This window comes from Nomascus leucogenys, chromosome 22a, assembly GCF_006542625.1.
Source record: "Nomascus leucogenys isolate Asia chromosome 22a, Asia_NLE_v1, whole genome shotgun sequence".
NCBI classification, from domain to species: Eukaryota; Metazoa; Chordata; class Mammalia; order Primates; family Hylobatidae; genus Nomascus; species Nomascus leucogenys.
In genome coordinates this window covers 49,114,120-49,135,881 of record NC_044402.1, presented here as the reverse complement: position 1 = coordinate 49,135,881, position 21,762 = coordinate 49,114,120, and the positions used below count along the sequence as shown (strand labels likewise).

Below are 21,762 nucleotides of genomic sequence, written 5' to 3'. Positions count from 1 at the left end.
TAAAACTATTGAGAACTTCAAGAGAGCCATTACAAAACATTAAACCCCAAGAGTAGGGCTGAGCGTGTGTGTGTGTAGGGGTACTCGGGGGATGGTGGTAAATCGTGCGACTGCATAGCTCTCAGGCCCATGAAGCTCACCTCACTGGGGAGCTTAAATTATACTCAGATTCTTTAAAACGGCTTTGAGCAATTCCTTGGCTGGAAGAACCAAGACTGACAAAAATGGGTCCACAGACGAACCTAGAAAGCGATCTGAGCCTCAGTTTTCCGACCCAGTGTCCAAAGGCCAAGTGGTCAATACGCACACCCTCTCCTTGTAGTTAGGAATACCCATTATGATCTTTGTGAAAGAAGTTTCATTGTGGTGGGGGACACAGAAAACTGAATATTCTTTGAGTAGGCATGTCGTCTCCACGTCTCCCTCAATTCCGCGAGCAACGATTTTCAGAAGTACATGCATTTCCTTCTCTTCCGTTCGCTGCATCTTCAGTTTCTCCTTAGTCCCTCCAATCTGGCCGAGGATAGGGCTGCACGACCACACAGTGCCCTTGTCTTACCAGGGACACGGAGGAGTCAAGGTGTTCCAAATGCAGACAGTGAGTGCACTATGGAAGGCGCAGAAAGCAAACAAACAAACAAACAAACCCTGAGTTCTAAATCCAACCCTAGAAGTCGGTGTATGAGAGCCTAACGGTTTGAAAATCAAGTTCCTGAGAAAGGATTTCAATCGGTTTTCTTAAGTTGCAAAGGAGCAAACAACAAGCTGTAGGTGACTATGTTGAGAAGGAAACGTGAGGCAACTTGAGGATGAAAGACAGAGACTAGAGAAGATAAATGGATAAGGAAGAAAAAAATATTGACGCAGCTGGACAGCGGTGTTAGGAGATGTTTAAGTTACTTGGAGATAAGGCACAACACCTTGCGGCGACAGCAGAGTGGCGCAGCGGAAGCGTGCTGGGCCCATAACCCAGAGGTCGATGGATCGAAACCATCCTCTGCTATCTGCCTTTATTTTTTTCCTCCAAAACACTGGACTTTGCACTTGTTAGAGGTGCTTTAACACCTGCCATGAATGACTGAAGACCTACTGTGACCGAGGGAGTAAACTGTGTTTTAACTGCTTGGTCCTTTCTGAAACCTAGTGGTTTACTTTCAAAGAACGGAAGCATAAACGGAGAAACGAGTGAATCTGCAAATGGGAGATCTGAAAAATAAGGCGGTGGAGGAACAGAGATCGGTGTGAAGAAGGGAAAGACTGAGGAAGAGGTGAAGAAACAGAGAGCGAAAGATGAAGACTAGGTTGGGCAACCGGGAAAAAGATACTACAAAATTTTGGAGAAGTGGGTTTTGAAGAAGGTAATTCCCCAGACAGAAGCGGGTGTCACATGTGTGTTGCTCTGGCATTACGATTCCAGGAAACTTCATCTCTGAAAGAGCTGGGAAAACACCGGAGGAAGCAACGGGAATTGAACTACTTCCCTTGTGCCATAACTTAATCTTTCTTTACCCAAATGTATGATACTTCTATAGTTTCTTCCCACTTATCGAAGTCATTGTTGAAATGCTTACCTTCTGCCTCCAACCTTCTGGTAAGCTGATGAAGAAGCCTGGGCGTCCGTTCTAAAGCCGCCTTTACCAGCCAGCTACGATCTCTAAGGGCTCCTGTTTGCAATAATGAGCTGCGGGATTATTCACTACCGAAGGGGTCCCACTCTATTCTGAGCCCGATTTTCTTCGTCATTTCCCCTGTAATAAATACTACACAATAGTTTTATATTTAACGCATAAACAGTTTGAGGGTTAAATGAATGCTCAATATAATAAAGTGCCGAGACACGGGTATATGACCAGAACGCTTGGAAGAACCTAATAATTATTGAAATCATAAGTCTTATTAGCACTTCTTAGTAAATTGGAGCACAGAGCACAGAGCCTGGATAGCTCAGTCGGTAGAGCATCAGACTTTTAATCTGAGGGTCCAGGGTTCAAGTCCCTGTTCAGGCGAAATTCGGTGGTTTTACTTCAGTTAGGTCTAAATCCCAACCCATTTGGGAACATCTTGTGAGGAGAAGGAAATATCACAAAGGCCGAAACACACGAATGCATCGCTTTCTTCATTAAATTATCCTTTTGCGATATTATTTGAAACGTATCCCCAAGATTTCAAGAGAAGTAGAAAAGGACATGATATAAAAATAATAAACTGGTGATGGAATAACTGGGAAATGGACCATTTTAAAACTCCCTTGAAATGGTTCATTAATCCAGGCATGGGGGGAACAGTTTGGGCAGTCTTGATTAAAATCCAAAATCTTTAAGAGCAGCGACCTTTGCATAGTGTGTCTCTGTGGTTCCTTGGAGTTTAGACCAGCTCTTCTTTCACAGAAAATTTGACCACTTTGCAACAGTTGCCAGTTGAAAAACTCATTTCCAAACACTTTTTGAAATAGTATTTTCTGTGTTGACATTATTTCTGTCATTATCCTGGGATATGGATTATGGTTAATGACCCTGATCATGGGCTTCTAGTGCATGGCTTCTGTGGGCAGCGTGCTAAACAACGCCACTATGAAACAAAGGTACCAAGAGTTCAACGTTGTTGATAGTTTTTTTGTCATGTCCCTTTTGTCTTGAGCCTGACAATATTCAGTCCAAACACTGCATTTGGGTCCATTTTGTAAGCTCTCACTCTTTCTTTTTTCAGTTATGTGATTCATTTGAAGTAATCAGGTCCATTTTGACTCTTTCCTCTGACCCTGTTTATTTTTTTATTTTATTTTATTTTTTTGAGACGGAGTTTCACTCTTGTCACCCAGGCTAGAGTGCAGTGGCGTGATCTTGGCTCCCTGCAACATCCACCTCCTGGGTTCCAGTGGTTCTCCTGTCTCAGCCTCCCAAGTAGCTGGGATTACAGGAGCGCCACCATGCCAGGCTAATTTTTGTATTTTTAATAGAGACAGGGTTTCACCATGTTGGCCAGGCTAGTTTTGAACCCCTGACCTCAGGCGATCTGCCCGCCTAGACCTCCCAAATTGCTGGGATTACAGGCATGAGCCACTGTGCCCGGCCTATTTTATTTTTTGTACATACTTAAAACATAACATCATTTTAAAAGTTGGAACTGTGCAAAAGAGACATACTCGAAGAAATATCACTTCCCTTCATTGCTTCTTTTTCTTTCCTTCTCCAGGTTTTGCAACACATTCTCATCTACCCCCTATAGGTAATCCATCTTACCAGTTTCTTTTTTATCCTTCCTGCACCTCCTTTTGAATAAGCAGGCAGATACATACTTATTTATTTATTTATTTATTCATTTTTAGACCAGGCTGGAGTGCAATGGCGCGATCTCAGCTCCTGCAACTTCTGCCTCCCGAGTTCAAGCAATTCTCCTGTCTCAGCCTCCCGAGTAGCTAGGATTACAGGCGCACACCACCAGCCCCGGCTAATTTTTGTATTTTTAGTAGAGACAGGGTTTCACCATGTTGGTCAGGCTGGTCTCAAACTCCTGACCTCGTGATCCACCCACCTCGGCCTCCCAAAGTGCTGGGATTACAGGTGTGAGCCACCGCACCCAGCAATACATACTTTTTTAAATGTCCTCTTCTTTCTCAGACTAAAGATATTATACTATATTGTATATATATTGATTTACAGTATATAGAAATTGATTTGCTTTATATATTGTATATATATTGATATCTACATAGTATCTATAGATATATACATATTGTAAATATAGTATCTATAGATATATACATATTGTATACATAGTATCTATAGATATACACATATTGTGTATATAGTATCTATAGATATACACATATCGTATATATAGTATCTATAGATATACACATATCGTATATATAGTATCTATAGATATATACATATCGTATATATAGTATCTATAGATATATACATATTGTATATATAGTATATATATTGATTTACAGTATATAGATACTGATTTGCTTTTTTTGTTTAGCAATATATCTTAGAAATCTCTCCATGTCAGTTCATAGAGATCTTTTGTACAGCTGCATAAGTACTCCATTGTGTGGAAGTAACAATCTAATCATTCTTTTTTTTTTTTTGAGACGGAGTCTCGCTCTGTCGCCCAGGCTGGAGTGCAGTGGCGCAGTCTCGGCTGACTGCAAGCTCCGCCTCCCAGGTTCACGCCATTCTCCTGCCTCAGCCTACCAAGTAGCTGGGACTACTTTCTTTTATGCTTAAGCATTTAGGTTGTTTTAAAAATTTTGCAATTGCAAACAATGCTGCAATGAATAAATATGCTTGTGTATATTTTCATTTTTTTGGATGTAGATTTTCAGGGTAAATTGTTAGACTTGGGATTGTTGGGTGAAATGATTAATGTATATATAATTTTGTTAGACATAGTCAAATTCCCCTTCGTAAAGATTGTATTGATATTAATGTGCTTCCTTACCAGAAATAAATGACATTACCTGTTCCTGTATGCACCGACATACTTTTTAAATTTTTACCAGTCAGATAGCAGAGAAATAGCATCTTCATATAGTTTCAATTTGCAATTCTTTATTACAGAATTTAAACATATTTTCATATGTGCAAATATATATATTAATTATCTGTTAATGTTTTTTGCCCATTTGACTATAAAGTTTTGGCCTTTTTCTTCAATTGTTGAAAAATGTTTCTGTATTAAGGATATTAACTCTTTATCTGTGATACACATTGCAAATAGTCTCCCGGCCCCCATTCCCACCATTTGTTAACTCTCTTTAGAGTCTGTTTATCATGTTTTTTTGTACCATATTTTTAGGTACTTTAAGATATTAAATTTTCTTTTATTATATCTACAGTTTAAGTTATAATTAGGAAACTTTCTATATCCAGGCTACAAGGGAATTCACACATGACTCTTTTTAATACTTGTAGGTTTCAGTGTTTGCACTTAGATCGCTGATTCATTTGGAATTTATTCTTGCATAAAGAACGAGGGCTGAATTTCATTTTAGCTTTAATTGGCTAACAAGTTATTCCTGAACTACTTGTCAAAAAGTCCATCTTTGCACCTATGGCTTGAAATACATGCTTTATCAAATATTAAATACCCATATGTGATTTTGTTTACTTCTGGACTTTGTATTACATTACTAGACTGTTTGTCTATTCATTTGTGAATGCTATAGTGCTTTAATTAAAGATGCATGAAGAGTATATTTTAATATCTGATGGGGCTACCCCTCTCCACAGTATCAAAGCTCCATTCTCATAGCTTCAAGGAGTGTTGACTGCTAAAGTGTCATTTCGCCTCCAGGAACAGCGCCCCTGCCAAAGATTGTACTCTCTCAGGACTAGACTCTCTCTCTGGGGCAAACAGTATCCAATGACCACATTTTTGTTTCAATTTGGGACAGTTCTGAAGGGCATCCTACCAGATCTCCTGTGGCTTGGCTGAAGCCTCTGCTGTAACTGCTTTGCAGTTTTACTTTTTCATCTCTCCAATTCTGCTTTTCTCTCATTCTTCTACATTTTCTTCTGTGTACTCTAATAAATTTTGTGCACATAATCTCTGTCTCAGATAATCTGTTTCTTGGGAACCCAAACTAAGTCACTCTCTGAGACAGAGTCTTGGCTTTGATATTATTTCCTTTTTATTGGTAGAAGTATTGTTTCCTTTTTATTAAGTCTACAAGTTTTCTTTTGATTACTGCTTTAGTGTTATCGCATGGAGTCTGCTACATAATATTTTCATTGCCTTTGTTTTATAGAAATTTTATGCTTTTTGTTTATATTTTCCCCTTGGCCCTAGTTTTTTGTTGTTGATTTTGGTTGGAGATGGAGTTTTGCTCTATTGCCCAGGCTGGAGTGCAATGGCGTGATCTCGGTTCACTGCAACCTCCACCTTCCGGGTTCAAGCAATTCTCCTGCCTCAGCCTCCCGAGTAGCTGGGATTACAGGCACCTGCCACCATGCCCGGCCAAATTTTGTATTTTTTAGTAGAGACGGGGTTTCTCCATGTTAGTCAGGCTGGTCTCGAATTACTGGCCTCAGGTAATCCACCTGCCTCGGCCTCCCAAAGTGCTGGGATTACAGGCATGAGCCACCATGCCCGGCAGGCCCTAGTTTTTAAAAGAAAGTTTTATAATTTTCAAGGGTCAGAAACTGTTGATTTCTACTATTTCTACATTTTAGAATATATTGAGGATTTTTTGTGGGATAAGAGCAGCTAATATATGAATAATTGTCATGCATATATCATGCATACACCATGGGAAATTTTCTCATTTCAGAGTGCAGACTTCAAAAATCTTTGCATCAGGCCTTTCACACATCAACCAATGAGCATCTGAGTTGTTTCCAGGTATATTTAATATTGTTAACAGTTTTATGAGCAATTATGCAAATGTGGCATGGTACAGAGTTACAAGTACTTTGTGTGTGTGTGTGTGTGTTCCTAGAAGACAAATTGTTAATTTGTTAGATTTTGTAAATGTTTAACTTTTTGAGATAATGACAAACCATTTTCCAGGGTTGTAAAAATGGATGCCTCTCTTGGCAATGTATTAGGGATACTACTACATATCCAAATAGTCAACTGCTGTTATTTTTGCACATTTCATTTTAATCTGATCAAGTGGAGGTTAATAGTATCTTATTGTAGTGATGGTTTGTATTCCTTTATCACAATGAGGTTGAACATATCTACGTATGTTTGGATTTATACATTTGAATTTTCTTCTAAATGTCAGTTTATTTATCTATTTGATTATTTCGTGTATATATTTGATTTATTTACATGTGGAAGTCTTGCTACATTTTTTTTTTTTTTTTTTTTTGAGACGGAGTCTCGTTCTGTCGCCCAGGCTGGAGTGCAGTGGCGCAATCTCGGCTCACTGCAAGCTCCGCCTCCCGGGTTCACGCCATTCTCCTGCCTCAGCCTCTCCGAGTAGCTGGGACTACAGGCGCCCGCCACCACGCCCGGCTAATTTTTTGTATTTTTAGTAGAGACGGGGTTTCACCGTGGTCTCGATCTCCTGACCTCGTGATCCGCCCGCCTCGGCCTCCCAAAGTGCTGGGATTACAAGCGTAAGCCACCGCGCCCGACCTACATTTTTTTTATCTTCCTCCTTATCTAATCATTCCTTGCAATTCAATTATTTGAATGCAGTTTAATCTTTCTCAGTGTAACTTGTGTTTTCAATTTAATCTGTAATTACTTTCATAAATATAAAGGTTTTCTTAAACCTGGAGCATTTTTGTGTCTTGTTTAACTAGTGTTTCCAATCTTTACTTCTTCTAATACATATTCTCATATATGTGGTAACCACTGCCTCTTGCTTCTCAAATTCTTTCTTCACCCTTCTCCTGCACCTTTTTCCCACATCAAAGGGGGCTGAACTCAGACTGTATTTCCCAAGCCTACTTCACATTTATCTGCAGCTCAGTTTAGTCAACAAAATGCACTGGTGGGTGATAGGAGAGTAAAAGAAATTAAGAAGTCAGTTAATTTCTACCACTATCTGCCTGCTTTGGGCACCCTCTATGGGAACAGCTGCATGTTCTCCTTCGCTTTAGCTCTCACTGGACAGGACTAGTACGTTTAAACCTTAAGCCAGATAATTTCAATTCCTAGGCTCTAATAATGCTGGCTCTTCCAGAAAGTGTGATGGTACTTGCTTCTCTTTTCTGGGGGAGTTTAAGGATCTCTTCATGCGCAGAAAGCATTAGTTTTTAAATGTGAGTTACATATTGGTAAAATGCTGAGATTGGATGTTGAGTAGCAAAAGAGGTAGACTTCACTCAGCTGTTTTTGCTCAGACTTATTCATCACCCATGCTCTTTTGTGCTCTACACTGCAATGATGTTGTTGTAAACTGCGTTTCCCAGACTCCCTTGTCAACTGACTTCTGGCTGGACTTAACCAATGTTAGGCACTGAATGGAGATGAAAGGGAAAAAGGAAAAGTGGAAACAGGGTATTGCCCATCCCTCCTGGGTTTCCGCTACATCTTAATGTGTCAGGTGCCTGAAGGGTAAGCCTGCTGTGGCTTCAGATTCTTCCAGGTGGCGGAGGCTTTTGGCCTTTAGTGATTTCCCGTTCTTGCTAATCTCTGTACCATTTGTCATATCAGTTTCTCTATCACTAGTGTAGCCAATTTATTGTATTAAATGTCTCAATCTTACTACATAACTAGTGTATACAAGGTCCTGATTGATTTGTATAAATACTACTAAGAATTGTAAATTTTGTTTTTGACATTTATGCCCTTGATCTTCATGGTGTTAATCTTTTTTTCTTTTTTAGACGGAGTTTCTCTCTTATTGCCCAGGCTGGAGTGAAACGACGTTATCTTGGCTCACTGCAACCTCCACATCCCGGGTTCAAGCGATTCTCCTGCCTCAGCCTCCTGAGTAGCTGGGGTTACAGGCGCCCGCCACCACGCCCAGCTAATTTTTTGTATTTTTAGTAGAGACGGGGTTTCACTATCTTGGCCAAGCTGGTCTCGAACTCCTGACCTCAGGCGATCCACCCGCCTCGGCCTCCCAGAGTGCTGGGATTACAGGCGTGAGCCACTGCTCCCAGCTCATGGTGTTAATCTTTACCTGATTTCATGTTTCCCCTCTATAGGAATATTATATTCCTGGCTTCATTTATTAAATACCCCCAACTCTCCTCTGATGTAGCATAACCCTCTGTCGATATACCAGAGTTTATATATGTATGGGCTTTTTAAATGAGCTCTTTTTCATATTTTGTCAACTCAAGATTTTATATCAGTACCTGTTTTAATATACGAATTTCTGGAATGTCTAATAAGTCCTGCAAGTTTGTTGGCAATTCTCTCCTTATTTTTAGTAAATCTTCTTGCTATTATAGTTCCTATGCACTTCCATATAATTTTACAACCAGTGTATCAAGTCCTTGGAAAAACACTTTTGGAATTTATGTTGAAATTACACTGAATCAATAGATCAGTTTGGGAAGAAATTATATAGTTGAGATATTAAGTCTTCTTATCTGTAAACATGATATATTTTTCCACTTATTTAGGTTTTCAGTTTCTATTTTGAAAACAAGCTATTTAGTCATTCTACCTCTTCTGATATTTTTAGAAAGTTTGTAGTTTTTATCTATTAGTTATCTTCATCATTACATTATTATTTAAGGCTTTGGTTATTGTGTTTCTTTAGACAATCTCTTTGTTTCCTTAGTTTGAACAATAACAATGCAAGATTGCATATTCTTCCTCCCCACCTCCCTTCCCTCTCACCCACAGCTAATTTTAAGCAGTAATTTTACAGCTCTTAATGTTTACTTTGGTGTAGTTAATTAAGCTCATGCATATAACACTTCTTCATTCTTAGTTGTAGTGGATTAAATAATGTTGCCCCCAAGTTTGTGTCCATCCAGAACCTTAAAATGTGACTTTATTTGAAAATAGAGTCTTTGCTGATGTAATTAGTTAAGATGAGGTCATACTGGATTAGGGTGAGGCTTCAATCCAATGACTGGTGTCTTTATAAGAAGAGAAGGCATATAGAGACACAGAGAAAAGAACGCCACATAACAACAGACACAGAGATTGGAATTACGCAGCTACAACCCAAGGTACACTAGAGGTTTCCAGGAGCCATCAGAAGCTAGGAAGAGGCAAGGAAATATTCTTCCCTAGAGCCTTCAGAGAGGGTGACTGCAGACATTTTGATTTCAGACTCCTAGACAACAGAACTGAGAGCAAATTTTTGTTGTTTTAAGCCACACAGTCTGTGACATGTTATGGCAGTGCTAGAAAACTTGCTGATTTTCTCTCAGTACACACTCAGATTTCTGATGCACATCAGGTTGCCTTTAATTCCCTGTTACATTAAATTGGTACAATGAATATCTTATTTCTGTGAAGCCACTTATTGAGCTCAGCTGGAATTTCACTGAGGCACATTCCTAGGAACGGGATTTCTACTACTAAATGGCTATGCAAAAATAAACACGCATTTAATGTCACCGCTGCAAAATCTAAAACCTAGACTTTAAGATCTTTCCTTTATGAAAGAAAATATAGAAATTCATATATATATGATTTTTATCATGGTAAACAGAAGCAAAGGAAGGGCATCTAACTCACATCGGTCCGAGAAAAAATCCTGCAGGACGGTGACCTTGAGGTAAACCTATAACGAATAAACTTGAGTTGAAGAAGAAAGGAGAATATTTCGAGCAGAGGAAGCTTTTCAAGTTTACTGTACTTCTTACTATTAATGAACATTTCTTTGCTATTCATGACCTAGAACTACTTTCAGCAAAGTCATAATCTTTTGCAGAACTGCCGTTTTCAGATTTTCGAAGCAACATGGGAAATCTGTTTTATACAAGCTTATAACAACTTTTTAATATGAAGATTAGCATATTTTTAGGAATTCTCTGCCAAGAAAAAAATTCAGTAGCCAATGTATGAATGCCATTTCAATTGAGTTTCTTTTTACACTTGTTTCCAGTTTTCCTCGTTAGTATAGTGGTGAGTATCCCCGCCTGTCACGCGGGAGACCGGGGTTCGATTCCCCGACGGGGAGGCGAAGTAGTTACTTTTGATTACGACCTAAATAATACCAAGCTTATTGAGGGACTCAGGCCTTAATAAGGACAATCTTAGAAAGCAGCTGTTTCTGGTTTTGTTTTTATTATTTATTTATTATTATTTTGAGACGGAGTTTCACTCTTGTTGCCCAGGCTGGAGCGCAATAGCGCGATCTCGGCTCGCTGCAATCTCTGCCTCCCGCCTCCCAGGTTCAAGCGATTCTCCTGCCTCAGGCTCCAGAGTAGCCATGCGCCACTACACCCGGCTAATTTTGTATTTTTAGTAGAGATGGGGTTTCTCCATGTTGGTCAGGCTGGTCTCGAACTCCCAACCTCAGGGGATCCGCCCACCTCGGCCTCCCAAAGTGCTGGGATTACAGGCGTGAGCCACCGCGCCTGGCCCTGGTTTTGTCATTTTAAGTCGGATTCCCGCGTGTTGGTTTATCAATGGGTTCACGCAGCAAGCGATCATCTGATGGAAGTCCACTGCCACTTTCTCTCTAGGAAGAGAGGTCACCGAACGCGCCAGGATTCAAAGTGTTTTCAGCTGGCTCTAGAAACACGCCAGGATCTCTAATTGCGAATTTTCATTCCTCGATTGTTTGGTTGGGAGCAAGAAATGCGTTTTTCTTTGCTTTAGTGTGTTCCAAGCTGTTAGTTGTTGAGAGTCGTTTGAGGCCTGCCTCCCACGGGAGTGACTTTGAGGCAGAAAGGGCTGAACTATTGGGGCGGGTAGTGAAGTTTACATTTTGGCTGCATCACTTGCAAATTGGGCGATGTCTTGGGTTATTTTGTCCTCTCCTTTCATCTGTGAATTTAAGACAACAATTTGTATTTTAGGATTCTTGGGGAAATTAATAAGTAAATGATACATGGAAAACTGATTAATAATCTATACAGGACAGGCCGGGCGCGGTGGCTCACGCCTGTAATCCCAGCACTTTGGAAGGCCGAGGCAGGCAGATCACGAGGTCAGGAGTTCGAAACCAGCCTGACCAACTAGTGAAATCCTGTCTCTACTAAAAATACAAAAATTAGCCGGGCGTGGTGGCGCGCGCTGGTAATCCCAGCTACTCGGGAGGCTGAGGCAGGAGAATGACTTGAATCATCCCAGCTACTCAGGAGGCTGAGGCAGAAGAATGGGTTGAATCTTGGAGGCAGAGGTTGCAGTGAGCCAAGATGGCCTCACTGCACTCCAGCTTGGGCGATAGAGCGAAACTCTGTCTCAAAAATAATAATAATAATAAAATAATAATAATCTATACAGGACAGTAAAATGTAATATCTGGGGTATAGGACAGTAAAATGTAGTATCTGGGGTTATTTTTCTACTGGAAATTAATTATATTAATTTAGACAAAATTTATTTGAGTTGGTATGGTCTAATATCATTTGCATTACTATCAGTTATCTACAAGTCAACTTTTCTCCTGTGGAGTCCTCGAACAGTTTAACAAATAAAAATTTGGTCAAAAGTACACATTCAGAATCAAGTAATCTCCAGAGGTCCATTAGACAATGCCCAACACTTCACTGAAAAGACACCCAATCATTTCTGTTGCCCATTTCCAAGATTCTGACAATTTCTTGTAACACATGAAACTTTACGTTGTTATGCACTGTTTCAAATCGAGTTAATGAGGTGTTAGCAGAGACAGAGACACCTTTAACCAGGTCACTTAGTTCTGTCCCTCTGTTTATCCAGTTGTAAATCTGGTCAGTGTATGTTTTTAACTTTAGTACCACGGTTGGATGGGACATTTTAAGGTCTTACTCTTTCCTTATACTGTTTCTTAAGTATTCTTCATATGAACAAAGATAAGTGAAAATAAATGCATTCTCTGGCAGTTCTACAAGATCTTTCTTCTATCACTCCCTACTTGCTCTCCCTCATTTAGAAGATCTGTTGTTTGTGGTATGAAGAGACTTCAGCAGGCATCAGTAGATGCCATTAATATTTCAGGATGCATGTTGCTTCTGTTGTCCAGGTCTAACAAAAAGTCCACTGAGTCAACTGAGGCAGTCAAAATCTGCCAGTACAGAGATATAGCCCATCTAAGGCTCTGCAATCCAAGTGACTGAAGGAACTCACACTGCAGCCTCGACCGTTTGGGCTCAAGGAATCCTCCCACCTGAGCCTCCCTAGTGGTTGGGACCACAGTCATATGCCACCATACCTAGCTAATTTATTATTATTATTTTTTGTAGAGACAGGGTTTCACTATTTTACTCAGGCTCTCACTATTTTACCCAGGCTAGTCTCAAACTCCTGTGCTCAAACAGTCCTCCTGCCACGGCTTTCCAAAATGCTGGGATTGCAGGCTTGAGCCACTGCACTTGGCCCTCATTACTTTTTATAGCTACATATTACACCATTATGTGTGAAACAATAGTTCATTCAATAAATATCCTATATTTGGTAGTTTAGGTAGTTTCCAGTATTTTGCAGTTTCAAATAGTCTTGCAGTTAATGTGTGTAGATAGTTTCATATTGTTGGAAATGTATCTTAACTGTAAATATTTCAAAGTGTGAGTGCTAGGTTGAAGGATGAGTAAGAAAGCAAGACGTTGATTGGCTTGTGGCTTGAGGTGTTTGTATTTTATAATGCTAAAGGACTATCCAACTATTCTTAAGAGTGTCTTAGAAAGTGGTAATAATTTTGCCAAAGTTCAACATCTAATAATAAAGGAGATAATTATATAATTTTACCTTTGCACAAGAGGGGCAATGGCCCATCCCTTTATTGTGAGGTCCTTTGTGAATGTTTGTATGCCTTTTTTTTTTTGAGACAGAGTTTCACTCTTGTCACCCAGGCTGGAGTGCAATGGTGCAATCTCGGCTCACTGCAACCCCCTCCTCCTCGGTTCAAGTGATTCTCCTGCCTCAGCCTCCTGAGTAGCTAGGATCACAGGTGTCCACCACCATACGCGGCAAATTTTTTTATTTTTAGTAGAGACGGGGTTTCACCATGTTGGCCAGGCTGGTCTAGAACTCTTGACCTGAGGTGATCCACCCACCTCGGCCTCGCAAAGTGCTGGGATTACAGATGTGACCCACCGCACTCAGCCAAATGTTTGTATGTCTTGAATGAGTGTGTGTGTCAAATACGTCTCCGCAGAGAAGAATGTCATCAATGTAATATCACACCTGTATTTCTGGAGAAAGTTGGCTGCAGTTAAGATCTTGCCAGCAAAGATTATGTGCTATGGCAAGCCACATGAGATAACCCATGGTAGGGAGGTAAAGGTGTACTGTGTTCCCTCACAGATGCAGGCAAACTGAGAAGCTTTGAGGCATTGAAATAGCCACTAAAGAAAACATAGTAGACAAATCTATGACTACAGAGTATATACCAGTTAGCAATTAGATGGAGTCAGTAATTACAATAATATTTGGTATAAGGACCTTAATGGGTGGGACCATGGAATTAAGGTTGCAGTAATCTTCCATTAGGAGGCATTCATGCTTTCCAAGTTTAATAACAAGCTAACCTGGGCTGTTCAATAAGAAACTGTAGGGATAATCACCCCTTCTCTAAACAGAGCTTATACAATGGGCTCAATACTTGAAAGTCCTGTTTTAATTTATATTTATTCTGTATTAACTATTTTAATTGACAGGGGTAAAGGGGAGGTCCACGGGGTCCCATTTCATCAAGCTAATTGTGACAAAGTCTTAATTATCTTATCTTAATTATTACTCATTGGCAAGGAGTGTCCATGCCTACCATGGACTATTTCAAGGCAATGTGTGCTATAACCATAGAGAACGTAAGCAAAGCAATAGTTCTGATGGTTAAAATGAGGCATACCTGTTTGTCTGCTATTTTACATTTAGTAACTCCCCTAAGAGTATAAGGCGACTTGTTTAAATTTAATGGGATTCTCAGATATGGGGTACCTTGTTTTCAGTTAGTGGCATAACTGTAATTTGAGCAATATACTAGAGCTGTAGAAAGTAATTTAAATGGAGCACTGGGTAAGAATGAATACAGGATGAGGGAACTGCAGTGCTTCCTAAAGAAGGCAAGGTGAAACAAAGACTGCAAGAAGTCTCTGTTACCCAAACACTTGTGCCTCCCCCAATAATGCCACGTGGCATAATATAAATAAAATTTTTGATAACACAGAATTTAAACCTAAGTTTTCAAATTCTACCAACAGATTAACCGCCTGAACAGTCAAATATCCCATTACATATAGCATTTTTTTAAATCTCTTTTCTACCATCTTTTAATACTGATAAAGCAATTTCCACAATACTCACTTTGACAAGGCAAATGCTTACCTGAGCAGAATAAGCCAGAGAATGTAAAATTTGGGAAGGAAGAAAAACCTGAATCTAATGTTCCCAGGCTACAGAAAACTCATGAAATCTTAAAATTAACTTGGGTTCCATCTCCCTTTATATAGCTTTCACCCTTACATGCTCAGAGCTATGCCTATACTCATCCTCACATCCATTTCATTCTTTGGCGAGAGATTGCTAGTACATAATATTCAGAGAAGAAAGAAATGCAGGAGACTCGTGGGATGAAAGGGAGGGGGATGGAGGAAATGGATGAAAACAGAAGGAAAATAAATCAAGAATGAAGAATAAAATTGTACTTCTGTGTTGAGCTGAACCAATTTATGTGAATCCATAGGACCGTTTTCCTGGCAACTTATGCAAAGTCAGATTGCACAGCAGATGCATGCTGGACCTACAACACAGACCTCGATGGGTGAAACCATACTAACATTTTCAATACGGCACTTGTGGACTCCAAAATTATTCTGTTTTCCCCAACTCTGAGTCCCCCAGGAGAGAAGAACAACACAGTTTATGTAAATCACAGTCACTGCTTTCTGTTTCTTGCCCTGTCTCATACTTGACAAAATCCAGCCTTTCATCATTTTCCATGGTTTTGGTTTATTTATTTATTTATTTGTTTGTTGGTTTGTTTATGTATTTAGGAACTGACATTATTGCGGGAAACATTGTGAAGTCTCTTGTTGTCTTGGTTCTTACCTCATTGCTTCCTTTCTTCTTCTGCAAAGGTGCTCAAACATGTCTATGCATGACTGAAGGCTGAATATGACCTTGGCAGCAAATATTACTTTTTCGACGTCTAGGTCATTCTTGTCTTTGAATGAGTTGGAACTTAAGATAAGATGTGATGAAACGTATTAGAAGAGGACATGTATTACTATGGAATCTCTGATGTTCAAGGTGGTGCGTTACCAAGCGATTCATTCAACTTTGCCCTTATGGATGGGAAAGGAAACACTTAAGTAGCAAATGAGAGGTAACAGAGGATGAAAGGTAGAAGAAAAGAGAAGACAAGAGGGAAAAGAAGAAGGGCCTTAGGCCGGGCGCGGTGGCTCACGCTTGTAATCCCAGCACTTTGGGAGACCGAGGCGGGCGGATCACGAGGTCAGGAGATCGAGACCACGGTGAAACTCCGTCTCTACTAAAAATACAAAAAAATTAGCCGGGCGTGGTGGCGGGCACCTGTAGTCCCAGCTACTCGGAGAGGCTGAGGCAGGAGAATGGCGTGAACCCGGGAGGCGGAGCTTGCAGTGAGCCGAGATTGCGCCACTGCACTCCAGCCTGGGCGACAGAGCAAGACTCCGTCACACACACACACAAAAAAGAAGAAGGGCCTAGGGAAAGGTGGAGGAGAGGAGAAAGGAAAAGTTAGCACTAGGATGGGTGTGCTAAAAAGGGAGAAGCACAAGAGACGTGGGAGGTGGTCTTCTACGCCTGCAAAACCCTTGGAAGTGGGCAGTCATTCCACTTCCCACCCCCACCCAACCCTAAATAACCCAAGAAATCCCAACTGTGAAAGTGCAGAAAAAATGTCAAAGGGGACAACAGATTTATTTATTTATTTATTTATTTATTTATTTATTGAGACGGAGTCCCGCTCTGTCACCCAGGCTGGAGTGCAGTGGCGCGATCTCGGCTCACTGCAAGCTCCGCCTCCCGGGTTCACGCCATTCTCCTGCCTCAGCCTCTCCGAGTAGCTGGGACTACAGGCGCCCGCCACCACGCCCGGCTAATTTTTTGTATTTTTAGTAGAGACGGGGTTTCGCCGTGGTCTCGATCTCCTGACCTCGTGATCCGCCCGCCTCGGCCTCCCAAAGTGCTGGGATTATAAGCGTGAGCCACCGCGCCCGGCCTGGGACAATGGATTTAAATCCTCTGTCTTGTATTGTAAGCTATGACTTTCATTCTTCTTTCCCTATCTTTTATTTTTATTTATTTATTTATTTGAGACCGAGTCTCACTCTGTCACCCAGGTTGGAGTCCGGTGGTGTGATCTTGGCTCACTACACCCTCCACCTCTCAGGTTTAAGCAATTCTTCTGCCTCAGCCTCCTGAGTAGCTAGGACTAAAGGCACGTGCCACGACGCCCAACTAATTTTTGCATTTTTAGTAGAGATGGGGCTTCACCGTGTTGGCCAGGCTGGTCTTGAACTCCTGACCTCAAGTGATCCACCCACCTCGGCCTCCCAAAGTGCTGGGATTACAGGGGTGAGCCACTGCACCTGGCCTCTTTCTGTATCTTTTAATTCCTCTGAAGAGGAAATCTTGTTCACTCCAGTCATTACAAAATTGGACACATCTCCTGAAGTTCAGGAAGAAATATGAGTCCCCAGGTGACTGAGACACGCTTTGGGAGACCCTGAAAGTCTTTGAAACCATGAATTCCTCTCACTCTTCTTTTTCTTTTTCTTTTCTTTTTTTTGAGACGGAGTCTCGCTCTGTCACCCAGGCTCGAGTGCAGTGGCGCGATCTCGGCCCACTGCAAGCTCCGCCTCCTGGGTTCACGCCGTTCTCCTGCCTCACTCAGCCTCCCAAGTAGCTGGGACTACAAGCGCCTGCCACCACGCTTGGCTATTTTTTTTTTTTTTTTGTATTTTTAGTAGAGACGGGGTTTCACCGTGTTAGCCAGGATGGTCTCAATCCCCTGACCTCGTGATCCACCCACCTCAGCCTCCCAAAGTGCTGGGATTACAGGCGTGAGCCACCGCGCCCGGCCGCTCTCACTCTTCTTACAGATCTCATCCTTTGACCAGCTGAATTAGGACCCAAGAGAGAGCTGGAGATTCAGTCTGGGGAACAGCAGACTTTTGACCTTTCAATACCTGCTTCTGCTAAAAGAATACTTCATTATTATGTCAGGTGCATCCAGGGATTGACGATTCCTGCTGCCCTGCCTACTGAAGGATTTCTGAGGTCCACTTTGAAAGCGGGAAAACTTCCACAACTTTTCAAATACAGGGTTTCTCTGATAGAAATCTCGTTAGCTCTACTCCTCTTCTCCAGGGTACACATGACTTAGTGTAAATGGGGGAACCAGTCATAAAGAATACGCACTTACTGTGCTCACAGTATCCACTGGGTAAAAACCTTGACTTTTTGTCCAAAACCCATTTCAAGTCTTATAAAAATCTATAGAGCTGTATACAGAAAAAATGCACAAAAGCCCATTTCTGGGTTGGTTTGTTTGTTTTAACAGATTATATCTTAAGATGAGGACAGTAGCTTTGTAACGAAAGCACAAAATGGATGACTAACAGTTGCAAAGTCTGTCTGGATTTTAGCTTGTAAGTGTTTCTTGCAGGGTTTTGTGTACTACCATCTCTGAGTCTACATGCTACTACAGTCCTCCCAAACTGCAACACCCTCTAGAATGAGGTCATTATCCCCCACCAGGTAAGGGAATTTGAAAGTGGCTATCCAATAACTCCAGTGCAAGTTACTTGTTGTAATATCTTTACCATAATCCTAAATTTGCTTGCAAATATGTGATTTAGTTAGTCTCTGGAGGGTATAAGTAAGTAAAGCTAGTAAAGTATACGACTGTTTTGACACATGTGGCAGAAGTTTTCTGTTTTGACTTCTATATGTGGCAGAAGTCAAAACTACACTTAACGCCTGGACAGGGACTTGAACCCTGGACCCTCAGATTAAAAGTCTGATGCTCTACCGACTGAGCTACCCAGGCTCTTCTATAGCAATTTTGTTCATTCTTTAAATAATGTAATCCCATCAGTAATTGGATTGCCAAGAAAAGCTGCAGGAAATCCATGGTTTCAGAAACTACCAGGGTTGTGGCTCAATCACCTAAGCCATTTTATCACCAAGCAGATAATTTAATCTTCACACTGTACTTTCATTAAACAGCCTATTAATGTGCACAATTGCAGGGAGAATGAAGATTATTCCTATATTGCCAAAGGGAGTTCGTTTCTCTGGGCAGAGGGGTCCTTGGAGACCGAATTTGCAGGCTCCCTCGCCATCTTGGAGGGAGGAACCAGGAGGAGGAGACCATTTTATGGAAGGATTGACTTAATTGAGGAGAATCTTCGGGAGAATTAAAAAATGTGGAAAGAAGATGAAGGTTCTCTGTTGCCCCATTTGGTATTTTTCCCACACTTTCAGAAATGGAATGTCTGGGTTCTTCAGAGCTAGGAGGAAATAAAAATACAAGTCCTCCTTTAATGTTCTCTTCGCATTTTGTCTGGAGCCCCAACTCATTCAAAGACAAGAATGGCCTGGGAGTTCAGGAAATAGTGCTCGTGGTTCGTTCAGTATTCATTAATTCGTGAGACACTTTGAGCACCTGTAAAGAGGGGCCATGGGGACAAAAACCCCACAGCAAATGTGGCAGAAGAGGAAGACAGGAAGAGACTTGTTCCATGAGGAGCTGTGCCAGACCTGGACTGCCTAACCCAGGACTATTTATTTTTGAGTCAGTAATTCTATTATTTAAAACATTAGGCCAGGCTCAGTGGCTCACGCCTGTAACCCCAGCACTTTGGGAGGCTGAGATGGGTGGATCACTTGAAGTCAGGAGTTTGAAACCAGCCTGGCCAACATGGCGAAACCAGGTCTCTAAAAAAAAAAAAAAAAAAATTAGCTGGGCTTGGCGGTGGGCACCTGTAATCTCAGCTACTCGGGAGGGTGACGCAGGAGTATCGCTTGAACCCAGGAGGCAGAGGTTGTAGTGAGCCAAGATCGCACCATTGCCCTCCAGCCTGGGAGACAGAGCAAGACTCCATCTCAATAAACAAATAAGTAAGCTTTTCTTTTTTCTTTTCTTTTCTTTTTGAGGAGTCTTGCTCTGTCGCCCAGGCCAGAGTGCAGTAGCGCGATCTCGGCTCACTGCAAGCTCCGCCTCCTGGCCTCCTGGGTTCAGGCCATTCTCCTGCCTCACCCTCCCAAGTAGCTGGGACTACAGGAGCCCGCCACCACTCTCAGATAATTTTTTGTATTTTTTGAAGTAGTGGGCAGAAGGGGAGGCTGAGGTAGGAGAATGGCGTGAGCCCAGGAGGCGGAGCTTGCAGTGAGCCGAGATCGCGCCACTGCACTCCAGCCTGGGCGACAGAACGAGACTCCATCTCAAAAAAAAAACAAAAAAAAATTATCCCCACTTCCTGACAGTATCCAAAACATGGCAAAGCCTTACTTTCTTAAACCCTCTCCCAAATCACCCAGCCAAAGTCTAAATTTTATAATTTTTTTTCTAACACCCTATTAATGAGACACCCGTGGTTTCCACGGTGTGTGTTCTCCCTCACTGCAACATGTAATAAACCCAACTTGTTCAAGTCCAGGTGTATCCCTGGAGGCCTTTGATGAGAGTGCGTTGGCACCAATTAGTTTGATGTATTTGTCTGTTTCCCTCCACTGCTCTACTTCTGTATCTTTGGTACCAATTACAGAATCAGAACCTGGCTATGCATTCAACAAATATTTGTGAAATGAATGAATGAATGAATGAATGAATGAACAAATCAATAAAGTCAGCTTTGCCCACAGGAAAGCAAAAGGCTACATTCCTGAGCAGGGCAGGCCAAGAAAGCAGCAAATCTTGCCATATGCCTGGCTTCCAGAAAGGTTGGATTAGCGTAGCTGGTATAAAGTAGGCTATCATTAGAACATTGCCCTTCTTTCAGCTCTTTTTGGACCAGTGTGGTTTAGAAATCCTTTCCCTCTTTCTTCTTTCCTCTGTCATTTCAATAAAAATCACATATTTACAAATTTCTACATGGAATAATAGTAATAGATCAGTCTTAAAATCTAGGTCTTAAAATATAGATAAAGAGAGGGCTCTAAGTTCCTATTTTCAGTCCTTTAACTTCTCTGTGAGAGTAAGTGGCAGGCATTTTGAGCATTCTTCCATAATTCTGCATGTCTTACCTTCTCCATTGTCCTCACCAGAACTTCTTCTTTTTCTTCACCTGTTGGCCTTTTTCTTTCCTTCCTCACATACCTTCTCCCCGTCACTTTACTCTACCAGCCTAGTGGTATGGTGGGTGAAGTAAAGAGATGGGATGTGATATATTCTATGGCATAAGATAAGAGAGATGTGAGAGGCAGAAGAACAAGAACAGTGGTTCTCAACTAGGAGTGATTTTGCCAAAGTCTAGAGACATTTCCGGTTGTCACACTGGGAAAGGGTGCTACTTGCATCTAGTGATTAGTTATCAGGGATGCTGCTAAACATTCTACAGTGCATGGGACAGCATCTGCAACCAACTAAGAATTATCTAGCCTAAAATGTCAATAGTGCTGAGATTGAGAAACCCTGGATTAGGAAGAACCTCTCTCTTTGTTTTATAATCACTATTGAGTAATAAGTGATTTGTTTCCTTTTGCTATTGCAACAAATTACCACAAACTTGGTAACTTAACACAAATTTATTCTCATACAGTCAGAAGTCCAAGATCAAGCAGGATTTTGTTCCTCCTGGAGGCTTCAAAAGAGAATCTATTTCCTTGCCTTTTCCAGCTTTTAGCGGCCACCGGTATCCCTTCATTCAAGGCCCAGTCCTCCATTTTCTTTTTTCTTTCTTTCTTTTTTTTTTTTTTTTTTATTCTAGAAAACTCATTGCTTCTGAATTGGTGCATCACAATATGGCACATTTTCTACAAGAAGGTCTTTCCTAGGGACCAGTTTCAGTGTATTGTGGTCTGTGTGAATACCTTGTATAACAGATGTTCTGAGTAATAATTCAACATCAGAACCCGTTTTCATTAGCTCTTCTATTTTCTTAGGAGAAGTTTCATTTTTATTATTTTTGAATTCTTCATTTATCTTTACTCTGGCTGCTTTTAATGCTCTGGCATCATTTTTAAAAGCTTGTTGTCTGGTCCTGTGCAGTGTTTTAAAGAGCTGTAAAAAACCTTGACTGCCTGTCCCAT

The 21,762-nt window shown here is 41.2% G+C and overlaps 4 non-coding genes and 1 pseudogene across 4 annotated transcripts; 3 read left to right on the top strand and 2 right to left on the bottom strand.

Annotated features, from left to right (window-relative positions):
* The first annotated feature begins 931 nt into the window (after positions 1–931).
* On the top strand, positions 932–1,003 carry TRNAM-CAU. Its single transcript has one exon. It is a non-coding gene; the product is annotated as a tRNA-Met (tRNA).
* A 930-nt stretch (positions 1,004–1,933) lies between these two features.
* On the top strand, positions 1,934–2,006 carry TRNAK-UUU. Its single transcript has one exon. It is a non-coding gene; the product is annotated as a tRNA-Lys (tRNA).
* Positions 2,007–10,486: 8,480 nt separating this feature from the next.
* TRNAD-GUC lies at positions 10,487–10,558 on the top strand. The gene has a single exon. It is a non-coding gene; the product is annotated as a tRNA-Asp (tRNA).
* Positions 10,559–18,486: 7,928 nt separating this feature from the next.
* Positions 18,487–18,559, bottom strand: TRNAK-UUU. The gene has a single exon. It is a non-coding gene; the product is annotated as a tRNA-Lys (tRNA).
* A 2,886-nt stretch (positions 18,560–21,445) lies between these two features.
* LOC115832467 lies at positions 21,446–21,762 on the bottom strand (annotated as a pseudogene).